The sequence below is a fragment of the Peromyscus eremicus genome, chromosome 15 (assembly GCF_949786415.1).
Source record: "Peromyscus eremicus chromosome 15, PerEre_H2_v1, whole genome shotgun sequence".
Classification (NCBI taxonomy): Eukaryota; Metazoa; Chordata; class Mammalia; order Rodentia; family Cricetidae; genus Peromyscus; species Peromyscus eremicus.
The window spans coordinates 55,777,815-55,790,702 of NC_081431.1; the positions used below are offsets into that span (position 1 = coordinate 55,777,815).

The 12,888-nt window shown below is 44.0% G+C and overlaps 1 long non-coding RNA gene across 1 annotated transcript in view; it reads right to left on the minus strand.

Moving 5' to 3' along the window:
• Positions 1-12,888, minus strand: part of LOC131925274 (uncharacterized) — a 77,334-nt gene that overhangs the window by 41,106 nt on the left and 23,340 nt on the right. The window contains exon 2 of the long non-coding RNA XR_009383205.1: positions 11,482-11,582. This is a non-coding gene — a long non-coding RNA (uncharacterized LOC131925274). The remainder of the gene's footprint in view (positions 1-11,481; positions 11,583-12,888) is intronic.

The window sequence follows — 12,888 nt, forward strand, 5'->3', positions numbered from 1 at the left end:
TGTGTGGGAAGGGTTGGGGGTGTGGCCTTGTTGGAAGATGTGTATCAGAGGGAGTGTGCTTTGAGGTTTCAAAAGCCCACACAAGCCACCCCCCTATCTCTGCTTGTGGATCAGACACAGGCTCTCCGCTACTAGTCCATCTCCATGCCTGCCTGCCGGCTGCCATATTCCCTACCACGGCAGTCACGACGAAACTGTGAGCAAGCCCTCAGCTGAGTGCTTCCTTTCTAAGTCGCCTTGTTCACACTGTCTCCTCAAGAGAAAAGTCACTCCGACAGTAGCCATCTACCGTCCACCTCTGTGTCTGGCCTAATGTCCTTTTGACTATCAGATAAAAACCGGTAGAATGAATTATTAGCCGACCACTAGCTTCCACAGCCTAAAGCTAGTCCTGTCGGCAGATAACATCTGGAAGCTGCAGCATTTCCCCTGCTAGGCTGTAACGTGCTTTTCCTGAGAGATTTGGTAGAAGTCTTGACTTACTACTTTCTTTTGTAATGATGGAAAGTTCATGAAACTCTTCCATCGTGAAATGTGTTTTTCAGGGTAACCTGAATCCATGTCCCTTGGCCAAGGTCACTCATATTTGGCTCAGAACAGACTGCCCCTTATTGTCTCTGAAGTGAGGCTGTGTTTTAGATGGACACAGTCTTGAGTTTTGTGTTTTTGAATGCTGCTTTCTTCCTAATTCACGTGACAAAACTGCTGTGCCCATATTTCTGGGTCCAGAAGGAACTTGTATACATATACATACTTCGGCATGTTTAGGCAGGGTCTCCCGTGTACGCTCGGCTATCTTCACATTCGGATCCTCCTGACTCGGGTGTCAGCCTCCCGAGTTTTCTGATTAAAGGAGTCCCCACACCTGGCTCACAAAGAGCTTTTGTTTGATACAAGTCACCTCACTTGGTGCAAAAGAAAGGAAATTTTACCCCAATGCATGTTTCTTACAAACTGAAGCTTTGAGGCAGTTGTGGTGGGGCACATCTTCAACCCCAGAGCTCGGGAAGCAGAGGCAGGCAGATCTCCATGAGTTCGAGACCAGCCTGGTCTACATAGTGAGTTCCAGGATAGCCAGGGCTACATAGTGAGACCCTGTCTCAAGCAAACAAACCAAAAAATTGAAACTCTACATTGAAGTGTTTCACAAGGGACTAGAAAATGTCTCCACAGTCTATAATCCCCTAGAGTGAGGTAGGGGCTGAGACAGGAGAACCACCAAGAGCCAACAGGCCAGATAGTCTGATCTATGTAACAGTAAACAATGAGACCCTGTCTCACACCCAGCAGGAGAGGACTGGCACCTGAGGTTGTACACACACACACACACACACACACACACACACACACACACACACCATATATAGGGTTGCTAGATTTAAGAAGTAAAAATGCCAGACACCTAGTTAACTTTTAGTTTCAGAAAAATAATAAACCACATGTTCAGTATAAAATGTCCATGTACTGTTTGAGGCACGCATGTGTATATACTTAAAGATGGAAATATCAATTTAAATGGGCATTCTATTAACTATGATGACTAATGTCACTATCAACTTGATTAGATCTGGAAACGCCTCTGGGTTAGTACAGCACACCTCTGTGTCAGTAAAGGAGCTTCCAGGGTCAATTTGGTGATGAGGGCTTTGACCTAATGAATGGCACAATCCATTAATTACTCAGGGGTACTGGAGCTGTGGAAAGCTGGGCCTAGTTGGAGGAAATAGACCACAGAGGGTGTGGGTAGCACAAATTTCTAAAAGGTCTTATTGATTAAAAACCATGGATCCAGGTATTAGGGTGAACGCTGAATAATCAGAGAAACAGAACACAAGCCACATCTAACCTCACCTCGCCAATTCCTCAGCTGATCTCATTTCCTCAAACTGGAAGCCTCTGTGTCCTCATCCGAATGGATCTCAGCTGAACTGCTTGCTGCTCAAAAGCCTAAAAGCTTAACAAAGGCTCTAGTTCCTGGTCCTCACACCTTATACCTTTCTGTTTCCTGGGATTAAAGGTGAGTGTCACCATGCCTGGCTGTTTCCAGTGTGGCTTTGAACTCACAGAGATCCAGACAGATCTCTGCCTCCTGAATGCTAGGATTAAAGGTGTGTGCTACCACTGCCTAAACCTATGTTGAATATAGTGGCTGTTCTGTTCTCTGACCCCCAGATAAGTTTATTGGGGTGCACAATATATCAACCACAAGTGTGTCCTTGGGGACTCTACCTTGCCTTGGCCCCTTCCTGTTACTATTCTATGCTGCTTCTGTCCAGCAGGAGGTGAACAGTCTCCTCCTTTACATATCATTGTCACCAGGATGCTCAGACTCACCTCATACCCAAACTCATGCCGTTATCCAGATAGCTCTGAACTGTGTGGAAAGTCAACCCTCCCTTCCAAGTTGTCTATGGGAGGTTTTTTGTCACAATAACACAGTAGAAACTAGGGGTTGGGGATTTAGCTCAGTGGTAGAGCGCTTGCCTAGCAAGTGCAAGGCCCTGGATTCGGTCCTCAGCTCTGGAAAGAAAAAAATGTCCACAATAGAAACTAATACCTTAAGTAACCTTACATTTGTCTTGTATCCGGGAAGTAAATGCCAATAGAGAATGCTGGGAAGACTTTCACATTTTAACAAAAGTCTGGCTACAATTTAAGGAAGCTTTCTTCCTTAACTTTCTATTGCTGTGATATAAGATACCATGACCAAGGAAAGTTATAGAAGAAAGAGTTTACATAGGGGAAGAGGGAATGTCAAGATGTCTCAACAGTTAAGATCCCATACTGCTCTTGAAGGGGACCAGAGTACGGTTCCCAACACTCACATTGGGTGTCTCCAATGACTGCTTCTAATCTCTACAGGAACCCACATGCATGTGCACATATCCCCCCCAACACACACACACACACACACATACACATACACATAATTTAAAATAAATCTTCAAAAAAGAGTTTACTTGGAGCTTTTGGTTTCAAAGGGTGAGTCCATGACCATCATGGCAGGGAGCATGGCAGGAGGCAGGTAGGCAATGGCGCTAGAGCAGTAGCTGAGAGCCTACATCTGATCCACAAACATTAGGCCAAAAGAGTGCTAACTGGAACAGTGTGGATCTTCTGAAACCTGTAGCAGGCTTTCTCTGGGCTACCACCCAGCTCCCAAATCATGACATGGAGACTTACTAGTTATGAATGCTCAGCTTTATAGTATGCTTGTCCCACTAACTCGTATAACTTAATTTAACCTGTTTCTCTTCATCTGCATTTTGCCTCAGGGCTTTTTAACCTTTCTTTCATCCTGTCTGTCCTACTTTTCCTGTTTCTTCCATGGCGGGCTGGCTGGTGACTGGCTGGCTGGCCCCAGGCATCTCCCTCTCTTTCTCTCTCATTCTCTCTTCTCTTCCCCCTCCTTCTCTCTCTGGAACCTAGATTCCTCCTCCTACTTATTCTCTGCCCACCAGCCCTGCCTATCCCTCTACTGCCTAGCTGTTGGCCGTTCAGCTTTTTATCAGACCAACTCAAGTGCCTTAGGCAGGCAAAGCAACACATCCTTACATCATTAAACAAATGCAGCAGAAACAAATGTTAATTACATTGTTAAAGTAATATTCTGCAACATAAACAAATGTAACACATCTTTTCATAGTTAAAGTAACATTCCACAACGCACCTCCAGTGACTTACCTCCTCCAACAAGCCACACCTCCCAATCTTTCTTAAACAGTTCCACCAACTGCGGAACAAGTATTCAAACATGGGAGCCTATGGGAGCCATTCTCATTCAGACCACCACAGAAGAGTATATTCCCTCTAAAAACAATTTGGAAGTCTGCAATGGTAATACATGCCTTTAATCCTCAACACTTACAAGGCAGAGGCAGATGTGTCTCTGTGAGTTCAAGGCCAGTCTGGTCTACATAGAGAGTTCCAGACCAGTCAGAGCTACATAACAGCTCTCTCTCTCTCTCCTCTCTCTCTTCTCTCTCTCCTCTCTCTCTCTCTCTCTCTCTCTCTCTCTCTCTCTCTCTCTCTCTTTCTCAAAAAAAAGTTCCACATGCATGCAGACATCCCCACACACATGAACATAAATGAGATAAAAAATTAAAATAGTGTAACCTAAAGTATCATTTTTGGCATCTTTTTATTTTTGCTTCATATTTACAAAAGTGTTCTAAGCCATTAAAATCATAATTTTACAACAGGAAGGCAGAATCGTTCCTGAGTCTGAGACAGACAACATAGGAACGTACTCATTAAAAGACGCAGGCAGCCCAGGAGGTGATGATGGACTTCAGTGACCATAAACACAGAGGAAAGATACTAAAGCAAATGAGGAGGAAACGCTGCCCTTCCTAGACACCATCTCAATCAGCCAGAATGTGATTGACTCCACTTGATTTCCCCCTGTAAATATGATCTATGGAGACCTTGCTCTGCTCTTGGCAGAGGGGATAACATTTCCATCAGGCAAGCTTCAGAGATTGTTGAAGCCAGGGAATGTGCAGACAGTGATGCTGAGCTGGGTCTATGCCTGTAATCCCAGGACTTGAAAAGCATAGCAGAGAGATCACCATGAGTTCAAGGCCAGCCTGAACTATGTGGCAAGTACCCTAATCTCAAAAAAAAAAAAAAAGAGTGAGTGGGTTAGACAGACAGACACACACACAGAGATTCATGCTATTGTATATCAGGAAAGATGGCTGAACAGGCTATGAAGAAAGTTGCAGAACTGCTTAGGGCAGTGGGTTGAGGGACATTTTACTCAATCCTCAAAGTATCTCTGATATTCATTTCCACCAATTCCTTCCCTACTGCTGTTGCCAGAAAACCACAACTGGAGAACTTGGTCACAGCACCATTAGTTGGCAGGGTGGCTTAGGGGGAACATAACTGATAATGCTGAGTAAGCCCAAAGTGGATGGCAGTGTCTGGGATGGGGGAGGGGGCAGTCTTTCTTACATTCAGGTGAAAAGCTGCCATTGCTGAAACTGTTAGCCCCAAATGCTAAGCTGAACTAAAGTGGAGGGGAAAACTGAGGTCACATTCACCTCATCCCTCCAGTGTTTAGGAAAAGATAGGAACAATGATGCTCCCCAGCCCATCCTTGGGAAAGCACAGCTGCCTCCAGTATATAAACATGGCCGTCCTCTCCCCTTCGACTTAGAGGATGGGTATTGCTATAAATAATACAAGCAGAAGGCTGCAGCTGAAGGTCATCAGTATTCCCTCCCAATTATCACAGTGTTCATTGTGTTCTCCCCAAAGTTTACTTGTTAGAGAGACTGTTCCACAATTGCCTGCATCTGTTTAGAACATGGAGCTACCAAAGGGCAGGTCATTAGTTAAAGATAAAACCAGGCTGGGGGGAAACTCACAATATTTAGGATTAGGATATCATCTCCACGTAACAATGGGAAACAAGAGCGCCTTGTTACGTCCTAGCACTTGGGACTCTGAAAGTGGTGCCTATTTCTGGTTGACTTCTGTATTGGTCAGGGTTCTCTAGAGTCACAGAACTTATGGAATGAATATAGATAGACGGATGGATAGATAGAGATAGATGAATGGATAGATAGATAGATAGATAGATAGATAGATAGATAGATAGATAAATGGAATTTTTTATATAGATGGAATTTATAAAGACTTCCAGGCTGCAGTCCAACTAATCCAACAATGGCTGGCTGTGAATGAAAAGTCCAAGAATCTAGTAGTTGCTCAGTCCCATGAGGCCAAGTGTCACAGCTGTTCTTCTGTATATGCTGGAATCCTGAAGAAGTAGGAACAGATGTGCTGATAAGGAAAGGGCAAGCAGGTGAAGAAGAAACAAACCCTTCCTTCTTCCACTGTCCTTATACAGGCTTCCAGGAGAAGGCGTGGCCCAGGTTACAGGTGTGCCTTCCAGCCTCGAGGTCTGGATCAAAGGCATATTGTCTTCTTGCCTCAAGCTCTGGCTCACAGTAGTGCCCTCCATTTCCAGATTGTAGTTCATTCTAGGTATAGTCAAGTTGACAACCAAGAATAGCCATCCCAACTTCATTATTTGACTGAGTGTAAAACTGAAAACCTCACCAGGCAGTGGTGGCACATGCCTTTAATCCCAGCACCCAGAAGGCAGATCCAGGAGGATCTCTGTGAGTTCGAGACCAGCCTGGTCTACAGAGCGAGATCCAGGACAGGCACCAAAACTACATTAGAGAAACCCTGTGTCTAAAAAAAAAAAACTGAAAACCTCATCTTTTCTTTCATCGGTGGGCTCTGCTGTTTAACAATTTGAAGTTCCAATTTCTAGAAACAATGATGACCAAACCAAAAGAATATGCATGGCACTTGCCATGAAGTTGGATGGATATTGGATCCCGTGATGGGTAAGAGACACCAGCAGGGTTGAACCCGTACGTTTATGGGGCTTACATTCCAGCAGAGAGCTGCAGTGTGGAATAGAAAAACCTACACCATAAGTGAGAACACGGCAAGTGCCCACTGGAGAGGCAAGGTGTTACAAGAGCACAAAAGGAACAGCCATGGGCAGTGAGAAGCCTCAGTGAATACAGGCACTGGCCTCCAATCCTGGCAGCCTGAGCTTGATCCCCGAAACCCCACACAGAAGAAAAGAAAGCCAGCTCCTGCAAGGTGTTCTCTAAATAAATAAGTGCAAATAAATAAGTGTAAAGTGCTGTGGGATATCTTTCTCTACGCTATGAATATGTTTTATTATCATTGGTTAATAAAGAAGCTGCTTTGGCCTATAGCAAGGCAGGATATAGCCAGGTGGGAAATCCAAGCAGAGATAGAGGGAGAAGAGGGTATTCTGGGAGATGCCAGCGAGCACCCAAAAAGCAAAACGTGAAAATACTGGTAAGCCACCGGCCATATGGCGACACATAGATTAATAGAAATGAATTAATTTAAGATGTAAGAACTAGCTAATAATAAGCCTGAGCCATAGGCCAAACAGTTTATAATTAATATTAAGCCTCCAAGTGATTGTTTTATAAGCTGCTGCAGGACCAAGCGGGACAGAGAAAAGGCTCCAGCCACAGTAAAACTTTAAGAAGGAGGCAGTGGTAGCAGGGGGAAGAAGAACAGCTAATTAAGAACAGCTAATAGGAAGAAGAACCTATTTTAATAGGTTTTCCTGGGGGGGAGAAACTTTTCTCTCTCTTTTTTTGTTATTTATTTATTTATGTGCACTGGTATTTTGCCATGGGTGTCAGATCCCCTGAAACTGGAACTACAGGCAGTTATGAGCTGCCATGTGGGTGCTGGGAATTGATCCCAGGTTCTCTGGAAAAACAGTCAGTGCTCTTAACTGCTAAGCCATCTCTCTAGACCATGAGTAGAAACTTAAAAGTCTTAAATACATAGGATTTCACTTGGCAGTGAAGGAAGCAGACAGAAGCACCTTGGCCTAAGTACTGCCATTTTGACTTCACACTCCATTTTACCTGCAGGGTGAAACAAAGTTCAGATTCCCAAGCTCTATGGGAGCTGGTATCCTTCCAATTGCTGACCTTAAACCATATAAATAGTCATTATGCATCTTTAGTTCTTTAGGCTGTTCCAAACAACAGAAAGAACAAGTAAATCTGATTGGTTGGACAGAAAGGCTTGCATTGTATGTCAGTTGACAATGATGGAACCCTCAAGGAAGCCCCTGATCTCTAAATCCTGACTGGTGAAAATTGTAAGTTGGCAACAAATGTTTGTGATTTTGTGTTTATAAACCCAGCTTCTGCCCCTGCTGAGGGTTGTCAGGAGAAACAAGGCTCCCAAGTCCTTGTCCTGCAGCCCTGATCGATCAGTGACTCGCTTATGTGGTGAATTATTAAAATCTTTGGAACCCGTAAGTGTTGTCTCTCTCCTTCCTCACGGCACAGAACGGGCTAAGTGCAACAGGTAGACTTGGGGAAAAGAACCCCAAATCCTCAATGTGTATTCTTTCAAAGCCAGCCAGACCCTTCTCAGCCACAGACATAATAAACAACAGAGCTTGGCCACAACACCGTTAGATGTAGGGTAGCTGAGGGGCAATGTAATGGATAAGTTTGAGTAAAAATTGCAAATAATAGGCAGTCCCACCATTTTGGTGGACTTAGGGTTTCTTTTGTTTATTTTTCCTTGCCAAGTTTCTGCTTCCAGGACTCCTTTCCCTTGTTCTTGTCATGGCCCCCAATCTTTCCTTTGGGGGAATCTCTCTTCTCTGACTGTCATGTCCCAGTAGAGCTCAAATGGGGTAAGAGTACAGATGCCAGCACCTGTAATCACGACACTTGCAAGCTATTGCACAAGGGTATCGAGTTTGGGGGCAGCCTGGGCTGCCATAGCAAGATGATGCCAAGAGGGAGAAAGGGGAGAAGGAAGAGAGAGGTGGAAAGACGGGATTTCCAGAGTAGTGGGTCTGGAAACTGTGCTGAGCTGAGTTGGTGAGCACCAGAAGGTAAGGAAGCGAGGAACTTCCAGAAAAGACGAATTGTTCCAACTCTTTAAAACTATGGGGGAAAGATGACAGCTATGGCCAGGACTTGGAGAACTGAAGGCTCTCGTGAAGGTCAGTTTGGTTTTTAATGGTGCGTACCTGGAGATTATTTGAACACCATAGGAAGGACCCAGCTGAGAGCAAAGGTTAGTGTGCTTGAGACGGCAGAAGTCATCAAAGGTGTGAAGACTCTTGAGAGGCAGGCAGTTTCACCTAGAGCACGGGTTGACAAGTCCTTCAAAGAGAACAGAGGATAGAGGATAGCTGCAGATGAAAACAGTGTGTTTGGTATCACAGAGAAGAGCTTATTCACAGACAATGGCTTCTATTTTAGACGATTCTATTTTGTGATAGGGGATTAGCAACATGATAGATGAGAGGTAAGAGGAGGAAGCAAACAGAATGGAAAACAGGAGAATGTGCTACAAATACCTCCACGGTAAGTTATTAAGTACAATTGTTTATTTGAGCATTGACTTGCCAATCAAAGCAGTTGTACTGAAAGAGACAAACATACCAGGAACTTCTTTAAGATGTTTTTCTTGTTATTAAAAGTGGGTTAAATAAGTTGAAAGTAAAATGATATGTTCAACCACCCAGGTTTGGACAACTTTCAGGGGTCTGGGTAAATGCAAGTTTAAGCCACAAAATTAGGGCTGGAGCTAGGGCTCAGAGGGAGTTAAAAGCACATGTTGCTCTTGCAGAGGAGTGAGATTGATTCCCAGCACCTACATCATATGGTTTACAACCCAGCTCCTGGGTGTCTGGTGCCCTCTTCTGGCCTCCACAGGCACCTTCACCCATGTGCACAATCCTACACATGCACATGGCATGTACAAAGTTGGAAATGAATTTTGAAACTAAGAAAGAATTTTGAAACCATTAACTAACATCTGTGTGCCCCTTGGCTAATATTTTCATCACTTGAGAAATATTCATTTTATTACTTCTTTTTTTTTTTGGTTTTTCGAGACAGGGTTTCTCTGTGTAGCTTTGCGCCTTTTCCTGGAACTCACTTGGTAGCCCAGGCTGGCCTCGAACTCACAGAGATCCGCCTGCCTCTGCCTCCCGAGTGCTGGGATTAAAGGCGTGCGCCACCACGGCCCGGTGAGAAATATTCATTTTTATGAATTACATACTACAGACTACTCCAAACATCCCAATTTAATCACTATAAGGCTAAATGCATTGTCTAAATAAGTAAACAAACAAATGCTTTGTATTAGGGGCTTGGCTGTAAAAGCCTTATTCCATCACAAATATTTTAATGGTATCATAAACAACAATTGCTTAACATAAATCAAGATGCATACCTACAAAGCAGTATCACTGATGTCTATTATCTGCTGTGATTGATCATCTACTTACCTCAAACTCATCTAAATGCCAATCAGAGTGTATACTGAAAGCAGATTTGATCTAAAAATCAGGGTGGGGGACTAAAAACCAATGCATTAATGGTTGAAGATTTTTAATTCCTCATCTTAAACATACTCAAGATCTAGATCATAATAGCCAAAGTAACGTGGAAGATGGTCAACACAGTTGCATTCATGTTTTTGTTCATTTGTTTTGTGAGAGTGCCTCTTAGAGCCCAGGCTAGCCTTGAACTCACAAGACTGCCAAAGATTACCTTGAGCTATTACCACCTCCCAAATGCTAGAATCACTAGTGTGTGCTATACCCTCCTGATTCTTAGAAGTTTCTAGACTACAACTTTAAAGGCAATATTAACCAACTTACATTCAGAAAAAGTCAGATAGGTGAACTATAACGGATTGTAGGCTCAAATTTATCTTGTCTCATTATCATTTTTCCAAATCAATCCTTTTGTCACTACTTTAAAAACAGTGTTGCCCAGACAGTGGTGGTGCAGCCTTTAATCCCAGCACTGAGGAGGCAGAGCCAGGTGGATCTCCAAGTTCAAGGCCAGCCTGGTCTACATAGTAAGTTCCAGAGCTACATAGAGAAACCCTGTCTCAAAACAAAAACAAAAACAAACAGTCAACAGTTATGTGCTACTTCTCAATGCTCTGACTTACTGTTCTTCCTTCCTTACATTCTTAGTCCATTGTCCTGCAGCTGATGCCTTTTCCAGTGCAGCTAACTCTGGAAAAACGCCTCGTCTCTCAAAAACCCCACAGCTGTTTTAGTGGCAGCCGTGGCACATGCCCTTAATCCTAGTACTCACAGGACAGAGACAGGAGGACTTCTAACCTGGTCTACAGAGTGAGTTCCAGGACAGCCAGGACTACACAAAGAAGAGAAACCCCATCTTCAAAAACAGAAAGGAAAAACAAGCAAACAAAAAGCCCTCACCATTTCCCCACCTCACCTCTATTCAGTGTAGAAATTGATCCAAAAAATAGCCAGAACTGCCCCGTGACCCAGTTCAACTACTCCTTGGTAGACACATGGAGGAATCTAAGTCAGCTTATCACAAAGTTACTTGCACATCCGTGTTTATTGCCGGACTAGTCACAGTTGCCATGATAAGGAATCAGTCTGGACGTCTGTCAACAGATGAACAGACAAAGTAAATACACAAGTGGTGGTTTGAATGAGAACGGCTCCCATAGGCATATATATATGTGTGTGTGTGTGTGTGTGTGTGTGTGTGTGTGTGTGTGTGTGTGTATCCCAGAGGTCTGTGTACTTTGGGTGCTTGTTCTGGATCTCATTCTGTAGCCCAGGCTGCCCTTGAACTCACAGAGATCCACCTGGCTCTGCGCCAGTGCTGAGATTAAAGGCGTGCACCACCACCGCCCGGCTAGGTTCATATATTTGAATGCTCTGTACCCAGCTGGTGGAACTATTTGGGAAGAATTAGGAGGTGTGGCCTTGTTGGAGGAGGTGTGTCACTAGGAAAGGCTTTGAGGTTTCAAAAGCCCACACCATTTCTAGTTATGTATATATTCATACATACACACACACACACACACACACACACACATACACACACACACACACACACACACACACACACACACACACATACATACCTCATGGTTGTTGTCTCAACACTGAAGGTCTCAGCTCCTGCTCCAGCACCTGCTTGTTGCCATACTCCGCTCCATGACGATAATGGACTCACCCTCTGAAACTATAAGCAAGCCCCGAATTAATGTTTTCTAAGTTGCCTTGGCAGAAGTGCTTTGACATAGTAGTAGAAAAGTAACCAGGCAATATGCAATGGAACTTTATTCCACTATTAAAAAAAAAAAAAGACAATGAAATGATGACATCTCAGGAAAGTAGATTAAGCTGGAAATCGAGGTTAAAAGAAATAAGACCCAAAAAGACAAAAATTGCATGTTTTTTCTCATATGCAGAATCTAGATCTTTATATATTTGTATTCAACAAGAGAGCAGGGGAGGAAGGGGCAGGTGTGGGAACAAGAAAGAGTAGCTGGTGACGAGGGTGTGTGTGAGCAAAGTACATGATACACTCCTGTGAGGATGTCGTAAGGAAAGCTATACTTTTGTACACTGACTAAAAGCAATCCCCGCCCCTGTGAAGCCTTCCCTAACTCAAATTAGTAAATTAAACCCACATTTAATTCATCTCCGCCTCTCACCAGACCCTTTTGCATCTGTTGAATAGAGCATTGCTCCTGAAGTTACAATCTCAATCAATGGGAGGCTCTAAAACATAGATGTCACTAAAATAACAAATATGGCATCTCAAGCACATTATTTTGTTGTGTTTTTTTTTTAAGGCAACCTAGAATGAAACATAACTGGGGGAGCTAATAAGATGGCTCAGTACTTGGAACACAAGTGTGAGAATCTGAGTCTAGATCCCAGAATTCATACAAGAGCTGGAAACGGTACGGTATTTTGGTAATCTCGGTGCACCTACATCCAGATGGGAGACAGAAACAGAAGTATGCCTGGGGGCTCATGGACCAGCTAGCCTGGTATACTCAGTGGACAACAGGGGACCCTGTCCCAAAGAAAATGGAAGTCAAAAACCGTTACCCCAGGTTCTCTTCTGGTCTCCACACGGATGCCGTGCCCACAAGGAGACAACAGAAGTTTTCACTCTGGGCCAGAGCAATGCCTCGGTGGTTAAGAGCATTTCCTGCTCTTCCAGAAGACCTGAGTTTAGTTCCCCACACCCAGGTCAGGTGGCTCATGAGCACCTGGAACTCCAGCTCCAGGGGATCTGGTGTCTCTGGCTCTGTGGGCAGCTGCACTCACATACACATACCCACCCATATACTAACACTTAAACAACAATAGCAATATTTGTTTGTTTGTTTGTTTGGGTTTTTCAAGACAGGGTTTCTCTGTATGGCCTTGGCTGTCCTGGAACTCACTCTCTAGACCAGACTGGCCTCACACTCATAGAGATCTGCCTGCATCTGCCTCCCAAGTGCTGGGATTAAAATCATGCACCACTACCC